Source organism: Crocodylus siamensis, chromosome 3 (genome assembly GCF_052110815.1).
Source record: "Crocodylus siamensis isolate JL-2025a chromosome 3, ASM5211081v1, whole genome shotgun sequence".
In the NCBI taxonomy this organism is placed as follows: domain Eukaryota; kingdom Metazoa; phylum Chordata; order Crocodylia; family Crocodylidae; genus Crocodylus; species Crocodylus siamensis.
Window position 1 is genome coordinate 172,313,696 of NC_143397.1, and position 26,989 is coordinate 172,340,684.

Genomic DNA, 26,989 nt, shown 5'->3' on the forward strand with positions numbered 1-26,989 from the left:
CAAGGGCCTAAATTTGGGCCTTGGCGTGGCATGCCGAACCCCGAAAGGGGTTCTGGCATGGAGCCTTGCCACTACTCCCTTTGGTTCTGGGGACCATGGCAGCTTCCATATGTCCAGGCGGAAAAAAATTCCTGGCCCACAGGGGGGTTCAGGAACACACCCAGGCTTTAACTTGCAGCTCTATGGCCCCAGAAACAGCACAGCCCTGCTAAATCACACAGGTGCCATGCCAAGGTCTCAACTTTCCGCCCGGGAGCCTTGCCACTACGATGGTCCTGGGGCCAAGGCAGCTTCCATTTGTCCTGGGGGAAAAAAAATTTCTGCACCCAGGGTCCTGGGCCATGCAACAGTCCACCAGAGGCAGTATTAGACATCCTCCTTTCTCCTTTCATAATACACAGCCTCATAGACCCATCAAAAGCCTCTAGGGATTCTGGGTGTCTTTGTGCATTGGCCGCATGTCTCCCAGTTTCCCCTTTTTGCTGCCTGCACACTGCCTTCACCACAGGCCCACTTTCATTCAGATGTTTTTCCAACACCCCCCCCCCCAGCATATAAAAAAGAACCTCCAGGAAGAAGGACAACAAACAAGAAGTCCTTTTTGAAGTAAGTTGGGAGCATAAAGAGGGCACAAGGCCATGTAGGGTCCCTGCAAGATGTAAACTGTAATCTTGTGGCTACACAAGACAATAAAGCTGATATTTTAACAGTTTCTTTACCTCTTTTTTCTTGAAGAGGGACTGGGACATCCCACCTACCAGCAATAGGGACAAGCTTGGGGATAGCTCTGTCAGGCCTTCAGTTAGTGCAGATGTAGTTAAGGATGTTCTGGAAGGGCTAGAGATTTTCAAATCTGTCGGTCCATATGCCCTCCACCCAAGGGTGTTGAGGGAGCTAGTAGGGGTCATCGCAGAGCCCTTGGCCCAGCTGTATGACCATTCTTGGTCATTTGGCCAGGTGCTGGGCAATTGCAAACTGGCTAATGTGGTCCCAATATTCAAGAAAGTGAGGAAGGACGACCCAAGTAACTGTAGGCCTGTAAGTCTCACCTCCGTGCTCGGGAAGACCTTAGAGAGAATCATCAAGGAGCACATCTGTGCAGGGCCTGCAGGGGAGATCATGCTCAGGGGCAATCAGCATGGGCTCATCAAGGGCAGGTCCTGCCTGACCAACCTGATTGCCTTTTGTGGCAAAGTAACTAAGTCTTTGGATGATGATGTCACCATGGATGTAGTCTTTCTAGACTTTAAGAAGGCCTTTGACACTGTCTCTCACCCCATCCTCATCAATAAGTGACTGTGGCATTGATGCCTGCACAGTTGGATGGGTAAGAAATTGGCTGATGGGGCAGTCCCAGGAAGTAGCAGTGGATGGGTTGTACTCCAGCTGGCAAGATGTGAGCAGTGGGGTACCCCAGGGCTTGGTCTTCAGGCCCGCACTGTTTAACATCTTTATCAGCAACTTGGATGAGGGGCTGGAAAGCACGCTGTCCAAGTTTGCTGATGACACTAAGATGTGGGGCAAGGTGGACACACTTGAAGGGAGAGAGAGTCTGCAAATAGATTTAGACAGACTACGAAAGTGGGCAGATGAGAATAGGATGGGGTTCAACGTAGACAAATGCAGGGCGCTGCACCTTGGGAGAAGGAATCCACAGCACACATACAGGTTGGCGAGTTCCCCTCTTGAAAGCACAGAGGCGGAACGGGATCTTGGAGTCAATGACTCCAAGATGAACATGAGCCACCAGTGCCAGACCGCAGCCAGCAAGGCCAGCCATACCTTGTCATGCATCCAAAGGTGCATTTCAAGCCAGTCCAGAGAGGTGATACTCCCCCTCTATGTGACTTTGGTCAGCCCGCAGTTGGAGTACTGTGTCCAATACTGGGCACCGCACTTCAAAAAGGGATGTGGCCAGTCTGGACAGGGTTCAGAGGAAGGCCACCCACTTGGTGAGAGGGCAGCAGGACAGGCCCTACAAGGAGAGACTGAGGGTCCTGAACCTGTTGAGCCTCTACAAGAGGAGACTGAGGGGGAACCTGGTGGCTGCCTACAAACTCATCAGGGGAGATCAGCAGCAAATAGGTAGAGCACTTTTCTCCCCAGCACCACCTGGGGTGACTAGGAACAATGGTAATAAGCTGATGGAGAATAGGTTTAGGTTAAAGATTAGAAGGCAATATTTTACTGTTAGGGTGGCCAAAATCTGGAACCAACTTCCCAAGGAAGTGGTCCTCACCCCTACCTTGGGCAAATTCAAGAGGAGGTTGGATGATCCCCTGTCTGGGATCTTGTGAACCCAGCATTCATTCCTGCCTGTGGCAGGGAGTCAGGCTAGATGATCTGTTCAGGTCCTTTCTGACCCTAGCTACTATGAAACGATGTGTTACCATGAAAAAAAAATTCTTGCCACCCCTGTACAGTGGGAGATTTGGGCCCAGCCCCAGGTTTAAGCTTACTAACTTCTAGCTGTGTACCCAGCTGCCAAACTCCTAAGCCAGAGAGGCAGGCCAAGTGCCAAAGCTTTCCATTTTCCCTGCCTACACCAGGATCACACTCACATGCAGACATTTGCCCAACACCACCCCATGCTAAAACAAACAAACAAAACACTTGACAGATGTTCCTGTGCCCTGTTGGGGTATGGGGAGGCATGTGCTCCCTATGAGGTTGACACTTGCCAGCTGGGGAGTGGGGAGCACTGTCCAGTGCTCCCCCGAGACATGCCAGTTGGACTTTCAGATTTGCCAGTGGTACTTCCTACCAGTCTGTGATCTGCCACTGGTGCCCCCCTCCCACCCCGAGTTAGGAGGCACCAGTCATCCATTCTTATGTGCTTGGCTGATCAAAGATGGATTTAAACATTTTCTGAATTCTAGCATATAACTCTGCATATCTTGCTTAACAATTCCTTCATTATCCATATGTTACTATTTATATTAAAGTGATGCCCATAACATGCAAGATACTTCAGAACATATAGGAAGAGAGAAAGTGTCTTAAAGGATTACAACACGAAACAAATTTCACTCTACAGGAAGGGAGAAAGTCTTGCTTAAAGAGACTACCATTTTTAACAACCTTAACCCTTGTAAAATTAAGAACAATAAAGCAAAAGAAGAAAATATACAAGTAATGATGCTTAATACAATGTTTTGTTCTATTGCTTAATTCCTTCCAGATTCCTTTTAAAATTGTTTGTTATGAAAAAGGGTAAATTAAGTATTATACTGAATAGACTTTCAAGAACTATTCAGTGCAGGTCCCTCCTAACACTACCAACTATGAAACTAAGTCCCATGAAGATAATGGGATCACAAGGAATAGGATGCTCCCTGATATGAGTAAAAGGTATCACTTTTCAAAAGTACCCTTTATCTATCCATCCATAGTTCCTGAGCTTAGTATTGCCAACCCCAAGAATTCAAAGGCTATTAGTCAAAGTTCATCTAACAAATAAATCAAGCTATTTTGAACATTGATATGTCGGAGATTCTTTTTATTTGCCTTCTATTTTTCAAAACTTTAAAGTTTGAGTCTTTTAGCCTTTTTTCCTGACCACAAGGGCCAACAGCTAACTTTTATTTTTAAAATGCAAGCAAATATTCTAATATACTGACATGACTCTGAGAGCTGGCACTTTAGGGAAAAAAATCCCAGAAATATTACAAAGCTCATGGTAAAAGCATAAAAATTGCAATGTTCTGTCCCAACCCTTAGCCCTGCAATTAAATACTTTTAATGTTATGTACATTAATAGTTTAGTGAGGAAAATGGATGTACTTACACATACAACCTATGAGTGTGTGTTTGTAGGATCAGGACTCTAATAAATATCATATGTCATTGCTTCAACATTTGCTTACAAGACTCACTAGAATGGCAGTCTGGATTAAAAACACATTTCAGCACATAGCTCATACTAAATTCTTTCTGGAGTCTATCTTCTTTCTTCTTTTTCTGTCTTTGCCACATCTTTATTTTACTCAACTGCCCCCCCGATTCAACCTTGAGTCCAGGCTTAACGTACCTCTTGGGAAACAAGATGTTTCTGCCAAGAATTCTTTATGTAAAAATCCCCTTTCCTAGCTCAGAGTCTCTTAACAAATCAGTTCTTCTCAGCTGGAGTGTTATCTACTTTGGCTGAGAAGAGATTTGGAAAAAGAGGTGTGAAAGAAAAGCAACTCTGTTTCATGTGGGATAGTATCATCTGTCAGGCACATTGCTACTCTGTAGCTGGAATGGTAGTTGCAGTCTGCTTCTTGGTTTTTCGGTCTCTTCAGCTTTCCACTTGGCTTCCTCATAAGAAAGAGATTTCATTAATATAGCTTTCCTGCTTACTCCGACTTCTCCCTTTAAATCTCATTCTTTCCATTGAGACTGGGCCTTTCAGCACTTGTAGGGACCTTTGCCTACACAACTTTGCATGTGAGTTCTTAGAGCAAAAAGCATCTTCATAGTATAGGTAAATACTGTACATATGTTAGATGTGCAAATATGATGCACAAGATAAACCCAATGATTTTAGATAAGAGTTCATAATAGTACAGATGATCCCATACCATGCATTTTGAACAATCTAAATTACATGATTTTCTGTAAGTGGCCTAGCCACTTCATGTTGTAGCAAGTAGTATTCATGTTCACCCATTGGAGTGGGAATGGGGTGTGGGTGCAAAGGCTGCCTGCACTGAATGATGCCTCCAGGTTGGGGGTACTCCTGCATGCCTCCCAGTATGTCCCATGGTGTCCCTGGCCTGCCAAACACTGCCAAGTGTGCCCAAGTGCCCAGGCAACCCCTGATTGCCTACCGGGCATAGGCAAACATGCCCTCACAACCCCTCTCCTCCAGTACTCCCTGTAACTGGCCAAAGAAAGCCTTGCAGCACCCAAGGTGTCCATGGTCTAGGTATCTGCCAGCAGTGGCCAAGCCATAGAAGTCACAGGTTTGCCTCCATGCAGGCTGAGTCCTTATGTTCTGTCCCATCACCCCAATCCATCAGAGGTGAACTGCCTGCACTAGCTCCTGCTCAGGAGTTGGGAGGGAAAGACGGGGTTCATGCTATGGTTGGTCTGGGTGGCAGGGTGCCTAGCTCTAGCCATTGAGATGTGGTATGTGGAAGCCAGAGTCAGGTTCCATGGGGTTCCCTGGCTGGGTGTGTGGGAGCCAGAGTTGGGCTCCATGGGCCTGGGCCTGAGCGTAGGGGTTCTCCTGGGCTCAGTGTCAGGTGTGTGTGTACACCATGGGGTGCTTCAAGATAGGGTGTGGGGGCACAGCACAGGGACATGGGTAACCAGGTCTTGGGACTCATATGGGGGACATACATGTCTCCCTTCTCCCCCACCCCACTGCCTACCTGTAGCTGACAGATGGCTGGAGGCAGGAGGCATGGTTGGAGAGAGGGTCTGAACTGACTCGGATCTGGGAGAGCTCAGGGTTGGGGCCTGCTGTGCACTCAGCCAGGGCAGCCAAGCACTGGTTGAATGCTAGTGCACTTCCCTGTGATGGAAAGTTGCAGTCAGGTACTGTGAAGGAGGCTGGGAGAGTGAAGGACAATGATTTAACTTGAATCAATAGGGGATCTTGTACAGAAGATCAATTCACCACCCTAACCTAAATCAATTAGATTCGACTGAACACCGAACCAGGTTTATCTTAGGCTGGGTCTGCAATTTTAGACCAGTCTATTGGTGCTGAATACTGTAAAGTTACAGGTTTAGATCAATATCTGGTCACTTAGGCTGGTTTATGTATAATGCCTGTGTCTGGATATATATAATGTTAAACAACTCTAACCTGTTGTGGTCTTTCTGAGTCCTTTCAAATAGAAAGATGGCTGCATTATTTTCCCATCATCAAAAAATGAGTGAAAACTAGGAGCTGATATTTTCTGAGAAGTGCCTTGAGTGTAAAGAGGGGTGCCCTGAGCCTAAAAAGGTTAAGAACCACTGCTTTAGAAATGTGCACAGGGAGCTCTAGCAGCATAAATATAAGTCCAAGAGATCACAGGAAGTTATACTTCAGTAGCACAAAATATTAGAACAAATCTCCCAGGATGATTTTGATTGGGATTGGGTTTCCAATGTCTTATATGCAGGTCATATTCATGAAATCTACCTCACCAAAAGTATTTTCATGAAGAAATATACTTTAGGCACATGCACTCTTAAGTGCAGCCTACAGTTATTTGGAATGCAGCACTGATAGTTTTCATGGGCACCTACAAATATACATGAATAAATATATATGATACATCAGATTAGTTCATTCTGTCAAATACTTGTGCCAGCAGAGTTTTTTTTTTCCTAGCATGATGCCCAACAAATCTTTTGAGGTATAAAACCTTGAATAAAAGTACAACTTTAAATTAGTTGTGACAGTCAAAAAAAAAAAAAATCAAAAAGGGCCTAGAAGAAAAAGATGCCTTAAAGTACTTGACCCCATCATAATAATTTCAAAGGCTGTCATATGAAAGACCAGAAAAAGCTCAGAAATATTATCTACCAAATCTCATGTAAATCCTACTGTGTTGAACAGAGAAACATCTCACATTGTCCATTCTTTTAAAAAGAACTTCAGAAAAGTCAGATGACCTCTACAGGTTATGAGAGGAAAACATCAGAGATTCAGTAATTAGATACTCTATTTGCTCAAATCTAAGATGACCTGAAATTTAAGATGATGCAACAATAATTAGCTTTTATATATGGACAAGTGTATAAACTAGTTATACTTTCCCATGAATAGAATTTAATTATTAGAGGATTATCTTGAATTCATCCGCCTCCCACTGCCACAACAAGGAAAATAGTAGGAGTAGGGGTGGGAGTGTAAGAGGAAGCCAGAGGCTCCTGTTACTTTAAGGAATGATGCAGCACATTAAGCTGGTTGTGTGGGGGCTAGCAGCTAGAGAGCAGGCTATCTGCTAGGAAGCTAGCTGCCAGAAAGCAGGCAGACTAGTAGCCATGCAGATAGGGGTTACCCCTTAGGGTGGAACTATTCCAGGACCTAGCTGCATATTAGTAAGCTACACTGGGGTAGGCATGTAGGCATCCCAGAAGCATAGAGTCACAAGTAGATTAGCTAAGCTGCAGCAGAGAAAGACAGGCAGGTCATCAGACCAAAATGGAAACCCCTGTGTATGTGACTGGAGGGCTAACTGATAGGAAGCATAGGGCTTTGGGATGCACATAAGACCACTGAGACCAGACAGTAGGTCAATCTGGCCCTACAGGAAGGGATCAGGAGACAGCCCGGAAGGCCCCCAAGCCACCCAAGACAGCCAAGCTGACAGGCCTCCTCGGGAGGTAGGATTTGTGGGAACATTGGCCCAGATTAGGGAAGATTTTTAGGTTGCAAGGCAGCTTGCTTACTTTATGTTGTATTTATATTCAGAGTAAGAACTTGAGGACCAGCTTGTGGCTACAGAGGAGGTCTGGAGACCATTTGGGGGTGCCTTATGGGGCACTTAGAAGCTGAAAGCCTAGCCATGGGTCAGGGAGTCTGGGCCTGGGATTAGTTTAGTGGAAGCACCCCAGCTTGGAGTTATAGGCCTAGGATGCTGAAGGTTGGGAAAGGACCACAGCCATTGTGCGATGGCCAGGGGCCAGGGAACAGAAAGCTGGAGTTAGAGAGGGCTTAATATGAGGGGTTAGCATGGAGGGTCAGGTACCCAGAGCAAAGAGAGAGTCTTGCCAGGCCAAGGGCCTGGTGAGTTGACTGGAGAGTGACAGATCGACCAGGGCCCTGGTGGACATCTTAAGGTACCATCTGCAAGGCATGGGCATGGCTGTAGGGGCAGAAGGAGGCCATGTAAGGCAACTGGTGCCCCTGGAGCATGGATGGGGCCAAGAAGACCTCCACTTAAACCCCACTTCTGTCCCTCAAGCCCTACTGGGCATGGAAGGGACCCTCTAGCCAAAACAAAAACAAAACAAACAGATGAGGGATCATTCTGGGACCTGGGGCAGTTTCCCTCCTATAATCAAGGCATGGCAGGGAAAAGAGAAAGGTATTCTGAGGAGCTAGAGTGGGGCAGGAGCCACATGGCCACTAGAGGGCCCAGTACTGCTAGAGGGCATCAGGCTGCAGGGGGGGGTCACATGGCCCCCTTGCCCTCAGCTGCCCCCCCAACTTCTTCCCCCTGTAGACCTCCTGCCCCACCCCCACTGGCCCCTCTGCCACCCCCAGCTCCCCACAGTTTCTGCCCCTCCCCCCACTCTCCACAATCTCTGCCCCTTCCATGATATGTGTGACTAAGGTTGGAAGGAGCAGAGGAAGGCAGAAACTGAGGAGAAAGCAGAGGGGTGGGGATTAGGAGATGCTTTGTGTTAATTTGAAACACAAGAGACCAAAAGCACACTGACTTTGAAATAAACATATCCATAGTAATTTGCATGCAAATTGGAGGCCTACACACAGACTTAGTTCATCTAAAATTAATCATTTTGACTTGTTGCAAACTGCCACAAATTTCAGTACAGGTATTCCATAAACACACTTTTGAGTACCACTTTTGTATACTTATGCATAGTACAAATTATGCATGATATTCCTCCAGGGCCAAAATATTCATGATTTACTATATAGTTCATTGTGTTGGGCCCCAGCAGAGTCAACATCATTTCGAGCCATGGTGACTCCACAGCCTAGCACTGCTTAGTATGTGTGTATCTTCCAGACCCTCCCCATAAAGGATCTATGTCCTAATTAGCCCTCTCTTGCAACTAGAACCAGGTGTTTTGTCATTGTCCTGGGACCCTCCAAAAATTTATATGGAGATGAGGTATGTGGCTGTCATAGAGGGCAGAGCCACACTGGTCACATGTGATGGCTTAAGAGAGAGGGTGGTAAAGAAACAGGAATCACTGGGAATGGGAAATGAAGACACTGCTCAGTTGTGGAAGTGAAGAGGAATGTGAAATGTATTTGAGTTGAAAAAGAGAGTCAGCACTGAGGGAGTCCGAGCACAATGAGCATTTCATCTTATTTAGATAGGCTGTACTAACCTATCTTTGCGGTAGGTTCTCATCAGTATGTTTGTGCCATGTGGGCCATATGTTTTATGGACATGATTAGTGTGGGCTGCATTTAAGCAACTTCAGTTAGTTTCCACGACTGAGCACTTGCTGCTTCTAGCAGCAGTTTAATGAGAGGCAGTGTAAGGGAGTTTTCCTGTATGTGAATATGAGAAGACTCTGATGTATATAATTGACTCTGCCTGCAAGCTTAATTGCTACTGACACCCATCTGGAGGTCAACAGGAGCTTTATAAATGGGTATACTGCCCAGCATACCGCCCTTTAGAAATGAATATCAAAATCTCCTCAGCAAACTTTCATGCATATCTTAGAGTGAGAGATTTATTTATTTATTTATTTTGTGGATAAAGTTCCAGGTGAGCTCCTCATATTAAAAATACATTGGCATTTCATAATGAATACATTAAAAAATCCTTCAAAAATGCTTCAGATATTTTAAAAGATATCAAAGCTTTGGTTATTTTTTGGATCCTTTTCAACCTATGAGTGACAACAATTCTACATTTATGCTGGTTCACAAAGGAAAAAATCCTTTGAAAGTCTCTCTATAAACTTGGTTACTTCAGTGCTAGGCCTGATATTATTCCTACTAGGCTGATAAAAACACTTTGTGCTGAGATCAGAAACATGGTATAGTGGCACAAAGAAAGGGAGAATCTATTAGAAAGAGAGCATGAACCTAGTCTGCCACTAGCCCTAATAAATGGAGTCATTTTTAAACCTTACCTATCAAACACCAAGGAAAAATGAAGAATTCTCAGATGTCCTTACAGCTCGTACTGACAATCTTTTCGCCTCATTACAAAATGTATTATTCTAACACATAAAAGCCTCTAGTAAGTGGCTAATTACCAGTGCTTGATTGTAGTGAAGTGCAAGTGAAGAGCAAACAGTAAAAATGCAGGAAAAATGCTATTCAAAAATGAAATGACTGAGTACCTCCAATGAATTCAGTAGCACCACAGCTTTTGATGGGCTCCAGATTGCTTCCAGCAGTTCCATGGTATCTCTAGTGGTTTTCAAAAACTGAGAGAGATTCAGGTTAATCATTTCCGTATAAGTAACAAGGCATATATATCCTCTTCTTGGCTCAGCTCCATTTTTAATGTGCCATGCTAGTGTGACAAAAGAAGGATTGAGAGCAGCCTTAATAGGCCAGGAAAGAATCACTCAATGGCATAGTGCAGGCAATGATCTTTGCCATCTGCTTCAGGCCCATCCAGGGTACTTAGGGTAGGAGTGGGCCTGCTGAAGAGTGGTGTGCTGTGGCAATACTGAGCCTGGGACCAACCCCACTGGTGCAAGTTACATCCTGGCTGCTTTAACTTAGGTTGGGCAGTGTGAGGGGAGGTCAAGTCCTTCCACACACAGGAAAACAAGGGCCATAAGAGAGCTAAGAGCTACTGTAACAGGATGGCTTCTTAGGAGTCACCGTCCTCCCCCATCATGGCCCCTTTACCATGCCAAGTTGCCTAAAGGGCATCCTCCATTCTCACCCACCACATCTTTGATGTTATATATGTATTATAGGGAGGCTGCCTTTCCATCTTTTTTGGCCATGGTTTCCTGTTGTACACTAGCTTGTTCTATATTGGGTGTTTCTGTGGCTGCCCCCCCACGCTGCGGTGTCACAGTCGCTGCCCCCCCCGCGCTGCAGCTGGGGTCCTCACTCTACCATGCATCCCCTATGAGGTCTCCTCCATCCCCTTATAGCCTCACTGAAGCCAGTGGTCTAACGGCAAATAAAACACAAGTCCCCAGGCTATAATAAGCTCAAGCTGCTCAGCTATAACAACATTTAAGCCACCCCAAGTGTTCTCCGACTCTCACCAGTTGAACTGCTCATGCATTCAGGCCTCTTTTCTTTCCTCACTGAAACAGAACTCTTTCTTCCTTGGCTGCCAGCAGGGGACTGCCTGCTGGCCTCCAGCCTGTGATCTATTCAGAAGCCAGGCCCTGCCCCTTCTGGTATGCTGATCAGGCAGGTGTGGGTCATTAGCTCCCTCTGGTTACCCTAGCAACCTGCACCTGGGTGTTATATCTCTTGCTCCACAAGTAGCAGACACCTTAGTGCCCTGCTACAGCTACCTTATTGCCACTACCTTAAGCCCCTACCTAAAAAACTATGTAGAAATTAAGGCTGTAAAGGTTCTGGTTCCAAAAAAAGAAACAAATTACTGTACCATTGCTCGGGGGGGGGGGTTGTTTTCACTTGAACCCATTTATGGAGTTATTAAATGGATGATGTAAACATTGGAGGAATAGTCCTCATATGAATATTGGGGTAAAGAGATTATGTTTCCACTTTCCTTTTATTCCCTGTCCACTTGTTCATAGACACTTGTTATTACAAAGTCTGGTGGAGGCTCAAAGCAGACTACTGACTAAAACAGATGCTCTGGTGCTTTCTCCAGAACTTATAGATGCCATTTCTGTGTCACTTGGTAAATTCATACAACCACAGCTGTAGGTGCCTTGGTTCCCTAATATATGACATGAGCTGAACGTGTAGCAGTGGCTCAGACAGTGCAGCATTAGTATGTATGGTCTGCCTTGGATTTCCCTTGCTTTTGGGTAGTTGGCTGATTTTACTGCTTAAAGCAAAAAAGTATTCTCCTTTGGGGCATAAATGAACATAATGCATTCTTGATGCCAAACACTCTAAATTAGGGATGTCAGAGACATAATATATGGGCCAGATCTGGCCCACAGAGCCATGTCTTATGGCTCTTCATGCTGCTCATGAGATGCAGAATAACACACAATCCTGCAGGGCATGTTGGATTGCCCTGCATGCCACAAATGGTGGCTCCTTCAACTCGTGTCCCAGAGTGGCTGAGCAGCTGCTGCATGCAGCACAGCCCTGGATGGGCAGAGTGGTTGTGTGCTGCTCTGAGGTTGTGTTGCACATGGTGGCTGTTCTATCACTTTGGGGTTGTGCTGCAGGTGGTCACTGCTCCAGCATGCTTCCTGGAGTGGCAGAGTGCCTGCTGCATGAGGAAGACGACCACACTGCATGCATTGCCCACTCCAGCCACACCAGGGCACCCACTGGATCTGGAATTCAGGGCCAGTCTGTGTCCAATACAGTCTACCGGCATGGACAGCTAGAGACCCTCTGGGTAAAAATTCGTGGGGAATTCGGCACAGGGGACACAACGGTGGGAGTCTACTACAGACCTCCCACTCAAAGTCCCGAGCTTGACCAGGAGTTCTCCCGGGAACTGACTGAGGCCGCTTGCTCCAGGACCTTGGTTGTCATGGGTGACTTCAATTACCCGGACATCTCGTGGGAAGATCACTCAGCTAAATCTGAGCAGGCGCAAAGCTTTCTCTCGTGTGTGGATGACCTCTACCTGACTCAAGAAGTCTATGGGCCAACGAGAGGCAAAGCGCTGCTTGACCTGGTACTGGCTACGGGGGACGACCTAATCGGCGACCTAGTGATTGATGGGAAGTTGGGTGACAGCGACCACGAGCTGATCACCTTCACCATCCGCCGTAAAGCTGGCAAGTCAGTCAGCAACACAGAAGTCCTTGACTTCAGAAAAGCCGACTTTGACAAGCTCAAGAGGCTAGTCGGTCAGGCCCTCAGAGACCATGACCCCGGGAGTTCAAGAAGAGTGGTTGCTTCTCAAGGAAGCGATCCTCAGTGTACAAGCTAAATCTATTCCAACACGGAGGAAAGGCAGCAAGAAGGCACAGCAGCCCCCCTGGCTCTCCAGAGACCTAGCGGACCTACTGTGGCTAAAAAGGAAAGCCTACAAAGGATGGAGGACGGGATTCACCTCCAAGGAGGATTACTCCGCGCTGGTCCGGTCCTGCAGGGACCAAACCAGGAAAGCCAAGGCTGCAACTGAACTCCAACTAGCTTCAAGCATCAAGGACAACAAAAAGTCCTTTTTCAGATATGTGGGGAGCCGGAGGAAAAGCAAGGGCAATGTTGGACCCCTGCTAAACCAGATGGGGCAACTGACAACTGACGCCCAGGAAAAAGCCAACCTATTAAATAGGTACTTTGCATCAGTCTTTCATCAGTCACACGGGATGCCCATGCCTGCTATGGGACAGGGAAATCTGGGTGAGGGGGATCCCCTACCCTCCATCAATGCTGACCTCGTGAAGGAACACCTTGAGAAGCTGGATACCTTCAAGTCAGCTGGCCCTGACAACCTGCACCCCAGGGTACTCAAGGAGCTGGCGAGCGTCATAGCCCAGCCCCTGGCACGGATCTTTGAAAACTCCTGGCGCTCTGGTGTAGTGCCCGAAGACTGGAAGAAGGCCAATGTGGTGCCGATCTTCAAGAAAGGGAGGAGAGTGGATCCGGCGAACTACAGGCCCATTAGCCTGACTTCTATCCTGGGGAAGATCTTAGAAAAGTTTATTAAGGAGGCCATCCTTGAGGGACTGGCCCAGGCTAACATTCTAAGGGACAGCCAGCACGGGTTTGTTGCGGGTAGGTCTTGTTTGACCAATCTCATTTCCTTCTATGACCAGGTGACCTATCACCTGGACAAGGGAGAAGAGATTGATGTCATATATCTTGACTTCAAAAAAGCTTTTGATCTGGTATCCCATGATCACCTCTTGGCCAAACTGCCCAGTTGTGGCCTTGGCTCCACCACGATCCGCTGGCTGGGAAATTGGCTTCGTGGTCGGACCCAGAGGGTTGTGATTGATGGCAGTCACTCATCGTGGTTCCCTGTGACCAGTGGGGTCCCTCAAGGCTCTGTCCTGGGACCCATACTGTTCAACATCTTCATTAACGATGTGGACATTGGAGTCAGGAGTGGACTGGCCAAGTTCGCCGATGACACCAAACTTTGGGGCAAAGCATCCACGCCAGAAGATAGGCGGGTGATCCAGGCTGACCTGGACAGGCTCAGCAAATGGGCAGACGAGAACCTCATGGTGTTTAACACCGAAAAATGCAAGGTTCTCCACCTTGGGAGGAAAAACCTGCAGCACCCTTATAGGCTCGGCAGTGCTACGTTGGTTAGCACTACAGAAGAAAAAGACTTGGGGGTCATCATTGACCACAAGATGAACATGAGCCTGCATGCGATGCTGCGGCTAGTAAAGTGACCAAAATGCTGGCATGCATCCATAGATGCTTCTCGAGCAAATCCCGGGACGTCATTCTCCCCTTGTACTCGGCCTTGGTCAGGCCGCAGCTGGAGTACTGCGTCCAGTTTTGGGCTCCACAATTCAAAAAGGATGTGGAGAAGCTTGAGAGAGTCCAGAGGAGAGCCACACGCATGATCAGAGGTCAGGAAAACAGATCTTATGATGACAGGCTGAGAGCCATGGGACTCTTTAGCCTGGAAAAGTGCAGGCTCAGGGGTGATCTGATGGCCACCTATAAGTTTATCAGGGGTGACCACCAGGATCTGGGGGAACATCTGTTCACCAGAGCACCCCAAGGGATGACGAGGTCGAACGGTCACAAACTCCTGCAAGACCGTTTCAGGCTGGACATAAGGAAGAATTTCTTTACTGTCCGAGCCCCCAAGGTCTGGAACAGTCTGCCAGCGGAGGTGGTTCAAGCACCTACATTGAACACCTTCAAGAGTAAATTGGATGCTTATCTTGCTGCGATCCTATGACCCCAGCTGACTTCCTGCCCTTTGGGCAGGGGGCTGGACTCGATGATCTCCCAAGGTCCCTTCCAGCCCTAATGTCTATGAATCTATGAAATCTACAAACCAGCCCTGTACCACTCATGTGGCCTCCCACCTCTGCTCTAAACACTTCTGATTCATAGTTGTTTTTCAATACCTGTCTAGGTGGCACTGTAAGTAGCATGTCTTTTCTCAGTTACTGGCCAAGCACCCTAAAGCATCACGGGGCTGACTACTCAAAATGCTGGATTTTCCCATTTCTAGAGATACTTCATAAAGTGTGTATCTTTCTTTCAGCCTTCTCCATAGCTCTAGACATGTCTCCAACGTTTACATCATACATTTAATAACTGTTTCCTAGAGCTTGTTACCCAAATGTCTTTTTCTTTTCTTGCCTGGAAGATCTCAAGGAATGCTCACAACAATGAACGCTACCACTACTGTGCCACTACAACTTCTTCCCTCTTTTCCTTAATTAGGAACACCACATGAGGTCTTGTCTCATTCTTAGTTTCTCCAGTACAGAGCACAGAGATTTCTCTATATTGTCCCCCTCTTCACAACTGAGTTTACTTTGTTTACACAAGTGAGAGTGCCAGAATGCATCTTTAAAGGATAAAATTTGAAACAAGGATAAACTGAACTCAGTTCTGCTCTTAAAAGAAATAGCTCATCTGGTGAGAGATGTTTTAAATGTATTTCATTGTGGGATTATAGTAATAACTAAGGCTGTGGGAAGCTTCAGGTGCTGATTCAATTTGGAGATGATTTGGCCTGATTTGGTGGCCAAATCTCCAAATCCAAATTGAATCAGGGGACCAATAACAAGGTCTGTATTAATTCGAAGCTCTCCGAATCAATTCAGAAAAGATTTGGAGAGCTATGATGATACAGGCAGTCCCTGATTGCTGCAGCAGGGAGCTGGAGCTAGACTCAGAGCTGGTAAGTAGGGGGTGGGGGAATTGGGGCTGGAGGAGGGGGGAGGAAAACATGAGGGGACCCCTGCCAGGCCCCATCCCCTGCCTGCTCCCCTGAATCAGATGTGGCTGAATCTGATTCATTGTCCTCCAAATCGGCCAAATCCAAATCCGAAGCAATTACTAGCCACTTTGCCCAGGCCTAGTAATAACTAAATCCTTTGATTGGAAATCAGAATTATATGCAAAAAGCAACTGATCCCAAGGTTCAGGAAATTTTTACTTGAAGAATAGTAATGTCAAATTCACACAGACCCTTGAGGAGAGATGGGTCATTTTAAGAAGAAGGACCCTTGCTCTAAGACCATAATCGTGAAGTGTCATGGTAACATTTCTAAATATACTAGAAAATGTTGACTAATGAACATACTTAATAGAAAATGAATAAAGGTATCAGAGGTATTGATGTTACATCAAAGACTGGGTGAAATATTTAATTTATGTTGAAAAGCCAATGTGAAGTGAAATCTCCAAGCTAGAGTCAGGGAAAAGTGTGTTATAATGAAATGAATGGCCATAGAGATTTCTTAACTCCTTAACTGGAATAACACATAAGTGAACCTGAACTCAAAAGTCTAAGAATAAATGAAGAAAGAATAAGGAAGGGATGATTTGTCCAGCTGTTTCATCCATCTGGTGTTTAACCAAGCAAAGTTTGGGGAAGAACATATGACTATAATAACTATATATATATTGCTCTATTACTGAATCATTAAATACATAAAACCTTTGGAGGCTTTATATTGACATCAGAAAGTTTAAAATTAGAGTCATTATAGTTTCAGAATGCATATAAAATTAGCCCATGATGTCATGATGTCATACTAACAATCTTCAAAGGAAGCTTGCGAAAGACACAGAGGTCCAGATGGCAAGATTGCAAGCTTCAGGAATAAGGTTGGAGTTACACACGTGTTAGTTACCCAAACTATTTGAATTCTGATAGTCAAACTGGAGTATTCTAAATATTTACAGATGACATGTCATGGACTTTGGTTTCCAAAAACAAACTCCGCAGTAGCAAGATGTAATTAGAAATCTAAAAAATCAGAGAAGGGAACTTATTTTCTCGCTAGATTTGAATGACACATTTGAATTTGAATTCCAAAAATATCTTGAAAGACTGGTAGATCATAGGATACTATCAGTTCATCATACTGAAATGCACTCAGAAACTATTGTGACTGACACTTTGTAGACAGTATGAATAAATACATACATTTCACTATTTGACTGATTTTCTGGTACAATCACATTCCATCCCCATTATACCCATTTGGATTGGGAAACAACAATATTAATACAAAATCATACCTCCTGGGAAATGCTTTCAGTTACTTTTTTTTTTGGAAGAAAAAAAGATCACATCAATAAAACAATTTGAGTTATTTGAGCTTTCTATTATATTTCCCTGAAATTCTTGTACTAAAGATAAACTGTTACATGCTGAAATATTACCATCCTGATATAATATAATTTAAGTTTTGCAAAGCAACCAATATACATATGATATAATAACACAGGTGTTGTGAGGCAGTGTTGAATATTATGCTGTGAGCACCTGGTGCAGTATAGTCCTGGATATGCTATGAAAAAATGGATACATTAAGAAACACTGCAACATTGTACTATACAGAGGACATAACTCCAAAAGCCACTCAATAGATTATTTTTCATTTTTATACATACCACCCACAGGTAAACTGGAACAAATACAAGAAGCAGGACACATATTTGTAGCTTAAGTTGTTTCCAGAGGAGTTATTTCTGCCTCCCACTAATAGCACTTCTCCCACTTACTTTAAGGTTTCTGACAATAGAGAGCACTGTGGTACATAACTTGTGAGATACTGAATACACCATATCTGATGCTACCTGTGGTATCCATTAGGTTTTTTCATGAGAGTGAAACACTTAAATACAGAATAATTTGAGTTTTATACAGCAGTGCTACAACTCTTGCCATATAAGTAGAGGCAGTTTACTATATGCTAATTATTCTTGCTTTTAAAAAGAAGCCCAAGCCACATATCTACCACACATACAGCAACTTGTTATTCAAAAGTTTAGAACACAAAAGTACAAGTCCCTGAATACCTCAGACCACTTCACAATCATTTAAGTGAAACCTTATATTATACACCAAACTTATCAGGACACATGAGTCACTTCTGTCTCCAGTCCATTTGTCCCATGCTGACACTAAACAGTATCTTATTCTGTAGGATAGAAGTTCAGCTCCATTCAGAAGGGCAGCACAAGGCCCTCTTGAATCCTTAAAATAGGACCTAAGTGGGACTGAATGGTGGATAGTGGAAATGAAATGTACTGCCCTTCTGTATACGGTGTCTTCCACCTATAAAGTAAAATAAACAGACCATTTAAGTGTGTTTAGTGTTTGAATAATATCAAGCTTTAACACTACTTATCATATTATGGTGAAAAGTAGACAATAGAGTGTCTTAACCCTCACAACCATTCACAAAGCAGATTCGTAGCTGCTAGCAAGAAGTGGTGAAAACGTCTCCTTGACTTCTGAACATAACCTCCACAACTTCTGTTTCACTGCTAGCATGAGAAAGGTGCTGATGCTGATGACTCAGGTGTCAGGCTTAATGGTGATGATGAATGGTGTTGATGATGATGCCTGGAGGGAAAACCTGAAAAACTTGCTAATCAAGTCAGCATTCTTTTTTTGTGGCTTAAATGTTCTTGCATTTGCTTAACATAGTTTGAAGGAGTAAAATAGATTTGAGTTTATAATTCTTTTTAAAGATCAGCCAAGTAAGAAAGGGAACAATGGAGATTAAGCTGGGAATATACAATGGGAATTTATTTTTACTTGATATTTTCATTGCACTGTAACAATGAATGCTAACTTCCATTACATGGCCTTATTGCAAAACTCAACAGTATTTGTATTTGTTTTGGATACTTTAATACAAAATTGAGACATAAATGCCAGACCTTTACAATATACTTCAGCTTCATGACTTAATTGTGAAAGTCTTTAGAATATAGACATCTTTTTTCAATGGAGATTACATGGAACAAAATACACTTTTGAACAGTCTTTCATGTAAAAAAAAAATCTAAAAATTCTTGGCAGAATTCAAGCTTTGGGTATATCTATGTTGCAGACTGCAGTTTAGAAGGGAGATAAGAGAGCTAGTTTTAATGAGTTGGACCAGAAGCGGTCTAGTCATAGCAGCATGAAACTTCTTTCAGGTTAATTTTCCCAGCTTCTTATTAATGACTACTGTGTCTATGTTCTCTTACAGATATAGTAAATTGAGGAAGGCACTGAGAAAGGATATGCTAAGTCAAACCTGGCTAGCTTAAACCAGCACAGCTCCACTTCAGGCAAATAGCTCTGTTATCTTTAACATTTGAAAAAAGATGGAGAGCAAATAGAACAAAGATACAGGAAGGGTTTTCTTGATAGCAGAAGAACATAGCAGTGTAGAAGGGTATCAACAAAGGGCACATTTTAAGCAGTGGGCAGGTGCTAGGTGAGATTTATTGGTGATATATTGTGAGGCAAAGGAAAGTTTTGTAACCAATAGTTGGCTGTTTTATTCTCCACACTTTCAACACTCTGGCCCTAGTTTGTAATTTGTGATAGGGTTTCTTGAGCACTGGATTTCATCCCACTTATTACTTTTATACACCCATCTACAGAAACAACTAATTTATTTCCTTCACATTAAAATAGTGAAGGAAATTGGAAAGTGCTATATACGCATTTATTAAGGCTGGGGAGAATCTGTTGAAGGTGTTCTAAAAAATGAGGGCAATTTTTAAGTAGCCTGGAACTGAATGAGGTACCAGGAGAGATAAGTAAAGATGGATGCTTAGGCTTCCCTGTGCAGGTGGGCTCCATGTGCGGGCTTCTGAGAATCTATCCAGTGGGAAACTTGTTATAATCAAGGCAAGAAGAGATTAAGGCAGAGATAATGATTTTAACATGTTGAAACTGGAACTATTTGAACATGTTTGGGTAGTGTTGCAGGAGCGAGTGTAAGGAGATAGACCTGAACTTCCAGAACCAACTTCTCTATAGACATGTCTACACATGCTGATTTAAGGCACTTTAGCCTGATTTAAAGCACATTAAGGGCATGTGTCTACATGTGTGTGCCCTTTACATGCCTTAAAAATTGTGATTTTAGGCTATTCATGCTTAAATTTGATACCTGCATAAAGAACAATTAGTATAGTTAGGCCTCAACCTCTGTTGAGGCCTTTACTTGATACTGTAATCCATATTATATTGTAATATGGTTTCATTTTATGCCATCAACAACAATAAGAAGTTGAGAGAAAGGTAAAGTTTGTAATTCTATACAAAATTCCAGCTGACCATGTTCAAAACCACAAAGCAATTTGTTAAAGTATACTGATTCCAATAGGATGGACACTATCACTATTGGTATTATGTCACACTTGAGTGCTAGTTTACCAGTGAGTTCCATGCTAGCAGATCCCTGCACAGTGCACATGTGTAGATATTCAGGGATCTGCTCAGTGCAAAGGTGATTGCAGGATGAAATTTTTGGGTCTATTTAGTTTCTTAAACCACATCTTGTTTATCACTAATCTTTTTGCTGACAAACTCAGATTTATTTCAGTATTTCACATTGTGAAGAAAGTATCATTCACATCTATACACACATGTATACACATGTACATATATTACATACATGTATGCACAGGTATGTGTGTGCATGCACATGAAATCAGATTAAACTGGACTCAACATAGTCAGTTATATACTCAGAGAGAGTAGCTAAGCCTACAGGAAACAGAAAACCTAATGGCTTCCAAATGAATGGGATTCTCACTGGGGACACTTATCCTATAACATAACATTAAATCTGTCACACTGTTGTAGCTTTCCAAAGGAAACAAAAAAGGGCAAACTTTATTCAATATGGTAAAATTGAAAACAATGATACTGCTGCTTGGCTACTTCCCAGTGTGTGAAAATGCCAGTATTTAAAATCAGTGTGTGAAAATGCCAGTACTTAAAAAATACCAAACATTAGTATGTGAAATTCTTTAATAGTGGTCTCTTCCCACTTATTTATTTTTATGCTAATTTTAGAATGATGTTTTCTAGCCATGAAACTATTATAATTTTGAGTGTGAATAAAATATGACTAACTTCCTAATAGGCAGGAGTCCTAGGGAAAAATAGCACGCATAATTACAGACTTATCATAATGCATATATGCAAGAGGGCTGGACAGAGCTGTTCCAAGCATTTTTATAACATGTTGTTTTGTTGAAACTGAATCATTTCAAATTGTGGGTAAGATTTTTGAGCCCACAGGACTCTCTGGCCTGAAGTGACCAGGATGAAACCCTGGGGTGCATCCACACATGAAGGCACTTGCACTTGCAGCAGCTCAAATGAATGTTCAGTGCAAATTTGAGTCAGGGTTTTTTGTCTCAGCGCAATTGCCCAGATGTGCACCTTGGTGTGGAACACATTGTGCCACTCGGGGCAAAATAACCCTGCCTAGCTTCTCCCAGATACATAGCCAGGGGGAGCTAGAGACTGGGGCCAGCACCTGTCCTGGCCCCATCAGTGTAAAAAGCTGCCCTGTCAAGTAGCTCAAAGCTACTCACTCTCAGGAGCTTCTAGGGCCCAGCCCCTTGTGCCAGCTGGACTGCTGAAGCAGCCCTGAGAGTTGCCTGCAACCTCTACTGACTACAGCAGTCTGGCAGTGAGGGCTGCTGCCTGACTGTGACCTGCTGCACACCTGCCAGACCTGGATGGGGACTGCACAGCCAGTAGAGGCATCTTCCCCTCTGGGCCAGCGGGCTTTGGCTGCAGAGTTGGCCTTTGTGTGGCACTACTGCCATGTGTGCCCCTGCCTGGCCACCTGGGCGATTATCATCTGGAAGATGTTCCTATTGTAGTGGCCTGCTGTGAACTGTCAAAGCATGTCCTCCTGGCCTCAACTGACCAGGAGGTCAGCCACCTCCAGCTGAGTCCAAGGTGCTAGCTCTAAGCAGGCTTCTCTGCATGGGTCCTGCTACTTGCTTCCCTAGCAGGAATTCTGGTGTTTCCTCTTTGAAAACTGAAAAATCCCTGATAAAAAGAATCCCAAAGTCATTCTGTAATATACCCTGTTCCTCTACAATTAAAACAAAAGACCACTGTATATAGAGAGAAAGAGAGACAGAGAGACTGCAATTAGTTGGGCAGTGTTTTATTGATATACCCACAGTGTTCAAGCAATTTGGAAGCTTTCTCTATCAGTGTCTCTATCATCATAATAAAATGAATTCTACATACCTATATGTTTTGCTGTTTGCCTTTGGTTTTCTTACCATAGAGCAGTTAGAGCTCCCTTCAATAACCAGGAGGTGGGGAAAGCTGCCCTTGCAGTCACAGCTCCTGCCAACAGGTCTCATGTGGGGTGAACAAAAGTGGGGTTTGCAGAAGGGGGATGGGAAGAGGGATGGGGTGATGTGGGGGACCATGGGATGTGGGTAGGTGTGGGTGGATCATGGGGGGACTGTGGCAGGGCTGCTCAGGAATGCAGCCCCTCTGCACAGTTCACTGAATGCCCCCCACAGGGCTACAGCCCCCCCCCAGAGCCCACAGGAACTATATCCCCCCAACAGGGGCTACAGCCCCCCCAACTACCACTACCCCCAGTGGGCCCACATGCCCCACCCCTGCCTGGTCTCCCAGCCCCCCAGATTGCTGCCTCACTCGGCCCCATCCCCCACCTGGAAGCCCATACACCCGATGGCTGCCCCACCTGGTCCCATTCCCTACTTGCACCCTCAGACCCCCAATGACTGCCCTACCCAGCCCCAGCCTCCCAACACTTAAAAAAAAAAAAGCCCTGTGTTCACCGGTAGTATCAGCTTCCATCAAAGTTACTGGGGCCTCCTGGCAGAGCCCTTCTTCACAGCATGGGTCAGTGGGGGGCAGTGGGGAACAACTCAGGGGCAGGCAGGGGATGGGGCCAGGTGGGACAGCTTTTTCTTTTAACTGCCTGGATGCTGGGGCCATGTGGGGCAGTGATGCAGGGGATGCAGGAGCTGGAGGGCGCTAGGGCTGGGGCTGGGTGAGGCAGCCATTGGAGGGACTTGGAGGGCAGGTGGGGGGTGGGGTGGGGCAGTGATTGGGGGGGCCCAGGCAGCAGGTGGGGGATGGGGCCAGGTAGGGCAATGATCAGGGGGGCTGCAGGAGCCAGAGGGGGATGGAGCTGGGCAAGGCAGCAAATGGGGGGGGGCGGTGGTCAGTGCAGTAATCCAGAAGGTTTGTGGAGCAGGTGGGTAATGTGGCCAGTGGGGATTGCCCCATGGTCCTCTCCTTCCTCCTTCAACCCCATCCCTCCCCCACCGCTTACCGGCATGGAGACTGAGTCCAGCTCCCTGATGCAGGCAACATGCTTCAGCACCAGGGTGAGGGCCAGCCGTAGAGACGCTCTGGCAGGCTACCACAGCATCTCTGCGGAGGACCCAAGCCTCCAGTTGCCTCCTGTCCCACTTTTTTTGCCTGGGGTATTTTTTGCCCCCTGGATATCCAGGGGTCTAATTATGCCCCTGTACTGAAAATTTGCAACACAGGGAACATTTTTTGTTCTGTCACATGCTTTTTGCAGCATCTCAAAGGGCTTTGAGACACTGCAAGAGACAGATGAATACTTGTCTGGACATGCCCGTTGGGTCCTGCCTACATGATCAATTTACCATGCTCAGCAGTTGTCCCCTGAAGCATATCAGGCCACTGCAGTGAGGCTCCTCCTGGACTTGCAGCTGTGTAGTTGGATCCACATAACACTCTAGGTGGGCTGATTAGCATGGACAAGGACTAATTGACCCTATCACTCAGGGATGCCAGCTAGCCCATCAAAAGCACTGTGCTGACTCAGCTACATTGTTTCCAGTTAGGAGGCAATCTGTGAGGAGCAGAACAGTGTGCTTGAGGCCTTGGACCTCTTTCTCTCATACCTAAAGTGAATACCTAATAATCATCAGGCTACAGGCATACATCGTTTTATTGTGCTTCGCTTTATTGTGCTTCACAGATATTGCGTTTTTTTACAAATTGAAGGTTTGTGGCAACCCTGCGTCGAGCAAGTCTATCGGCGCCATTTTTCCATCGGTGCCATTTTTCCAACAGCATTTGCTCACTTCGTGTCTCTGTGTCACATTTTGGTAATTCTCGCAATATTTCAAACTTTTTCATTATTATTATATTTGTTATGGTGATCTGTGATCTTTTGAAAGAAGTTCTATTGTGGGTAAAATGCTATCAAACAGCATCGCATGCTACAGAGCAATCTTTCGTGAAAGGAAGAGTCAATCGATGCGGCAAACTTCATTGTCGTCTTATTTTAAGAAATTGCCACAGCCACCCCAACCTTCAGCAACCACCACCCTGATCAGACAGCAACCATCAACATCGAGGCAAGACCCTCCACCAGCAAAAAGATTACGACTCGCTGAAGGCTCAGATGATGGTTAGCATTTTTTAGCAATGAAGTATTTTTTAATTAAGGTATGTACATTTTTTTTTAAACATAATGCTATTGCACACTTAATAGACTATAGTATAATGTAAACATAACTTTTATATGCACTGGGAAAACAAAAAATTCATGTGACTCACGTTATTGCGATATTCGCTTTATTGCGGTGGTCTGGAACCGAACCTGCAATATCTCCGAGGTATGCCTGTATATGTGAATATTTCTCTCTAAGACCAGAGAGACCAGGCTGTCAGAGAAAAAAACCCATCCCGAATGGGAAATTCAGGTTTTGGCCTAACAATGGATATTTCAAGATGATTATGTTTTTATACAAACACTAGAAAAAAAAATGACATTAGAACCCAAACTTTTGGAAACCACAGAAAATACTGTGAAGCTGAATTATCAACTTCTAGATCGTTCTTGGGTTGAACTAAGTATGCCCACGTTTTCTACCTTTTGGGCATGTTTACATGAGATGCCATCATGCACAGTAGTGTGTTTTACTACACATTAGCGTGTCATGGCAAAAACCATGCTAATGAGCTAGTGCAGAGTAGAATTAGTCTACTGTACATTAAGCATCACAAAAGAAGTCCACCTTTGCTACTGCATACCAGCATGGGCTAATACACTTTTATGCAGTAACTTATATTAGAGTTACTGAATTTTACATGCAATAACAAAGGTGTATTAAAGAACATGTAGATGTGCCCTTTGAGTGGTTGACTTTACAACCTTATCTGCCATATATACTAAAGATTATATAAACATTATATGTATAACCTACATTGCACTATATCTATATAGATATAGTTTTTAGGATTTGCATCCCTTTCCACTTGTTTGTGGCTTGATCATTATTGAGTTTTTAGCCCACTTGCTGTTTTGGTTATATACTCAGGCCCTGATTTTAATTTATGGAATATGATCTGCACTAGCCATGCCCCTGAGTCCAGATTGATTTCTTCCTTAGGTCTGGTATTATTATGTTCACTGCACCAATGTCTGTCTCAGATGCTCAATAATATCGAATATGCTATGCAAAGCAGAACAAATTATGAGAAGCCTTCATAGCCTTGATAAAACTTGCTACAAAATCCTACAGGTTAATTGCCCAAATGCCACCGCAACATCTTGTAAGTTGTAGGGCTAAATTCTTTTTTGGTATCATTTTATTGAAGTCAGTTGAATTACGTTAGCAGAAACTGTGGACGCAGTGTTTTAATTTATTAGAAGCGGATGCTGAAATACCTTTTTATAAAGCCTTTACAAGTTTAATGCAACTTGGTGCCCTCTGAATGGAATTAGCAGCTGCAACTCAGAAGCTCCTGAAAGATAATCCAACACTACAAAATATGCATTATTGAAAAAATACAAAATATGCATTATTGAAAAATTGTTAGAAACAGGCAAACAAACAAACCTTGACTCAGCCTGCCAAATGCATTGCATTAAGTTCCTAATGGGAATCTCCAATCCAAGGGAGGACAACCATCTGGTTTTCTTGAGGCAATTGGAGGACTCACTGATGTTTATCTACAGGTCTAAAATCTAGCAGTCATCTAGTCAACAGAACAGGAAGCCCCACAAAAAGGAATGAATGACCAACAGAACTGCTAGTGTCCCATAGGCAGAATGGGCAGTTGTAAAACCTAGGAAAATGAGACTGATGACTTTCAAGGTACCATGGAGTTTGTCCTGACAATGAACAGAGTCTGGAGGAAGGACAGTCTATGCAACCAAGAACTTCTCAGTCACTGATATCCAAAAGGGAAAAGTCTCAGTGTGGGTGTGCATCCTAGGAAGTAAGCCACTAATAATCAACAGTACACAAGCCATCAATGCGATGTGCTCTGCCAATGTGTTAGAAGGAGTTGGAAAATTTTCAGCACAGACTGGAATAGTGACTGCCCCAGAGATCACAAAGAAGAATCATATATTAACTGATATTGATCTTGTGAGGGAAAGGCGACCCTCTGAGAACACAGACATCTCTGGAAGTTAAAGGAATTACTCTGCAAAGTAACCTGACAGCTGGCCTGATTTTTAGGATTAAAGATCAGGTTATTACCAGTGATTCATCAAAGGCTGCTCCAAGATAGCAGCATTACTTTCTCATAATAACTGTCATAATACCAAGTAGGAAGAGGGAACAAGTGTACAGTTCCATAATTTTTCTCAACATAGAAGAGCTAGAACAAAATCAGACCACCTGGTAACCCACCTGGTAAAAAGACTAGAACATGTGAGTGGCCTTAGTCAGTGTACAGAAAGTTCTGCACAACAAAGGATAGGCCTTGTTGTATATTACACTTAGGATGTGTTAATTGCACTTAAAAAGCTAGTATCAGAGTTCAAGCAGTAAAACACATGCCAAGTGCCATCACAGCATAGCAAACTTTGCATTTTTCCAGTGAGGAGTATCTACAGATCACATAACCTAACATCCTACTGTTCTGTGGTGGTGATTCAATCAGGAGACTCCAATGTGATTGGGGGCTCCTGCACAACACAGGGCAGTGCACTGGAGTCTTCAATGGCTTTGGCACTTAGGGCATGTTTTATTTATATCATAGTGGCTGATATTACCATGCAACTGCTCAGAGAATTTTCTAACTAATAGTAATGCTTACTATGATCTAAATAAACACATTTTAAGTGTAATATGCCACATGCACCTAACTTCATTTGTCTAAGATATACTGGCTAAGGGAAATGACTCCTGATACAGATAGGAACCCTCCTAGATGAAGAGACAAAGAAGCAAAAAGTAATTGTACATGCTAACCAGGTCAGTGGTATGCAAACTGAAGTTCCTGGCATTCAACTGGACAGTCACAGAGAG

At 44.3% G+C, this 26,989-nt stretch overlaps 1 long non-coding RNA gene across 1 annotated transcript in view; it reads right to left on the reverse strand.

The window, feature by feature from the left end:
* The window catches only part of LOC149869123 (uncharacterized), a 32,839-nt gene extending 15,443 nt beyond the window's left edge, over positions 1 to 17,396 (reverse strand). The window contains exons 1-2 of the long non-coding RNA XR_016441076.1: positions 17,330 to 17,396; positions 9,982 to 10,068 (exon numbers count right to left, since the gene is read on the reverse strand). This is a non-coding gene — a long non-coding RNA (uncharacterized LOC149869123). The remainder of the gene's footprint in view (positions 1 to 9,981; positions 10,069 to 17,329) is intronic.
* Between the last annotated feature and the right edge of the window lie 9,593 nt (positions 17,397 to 26,989).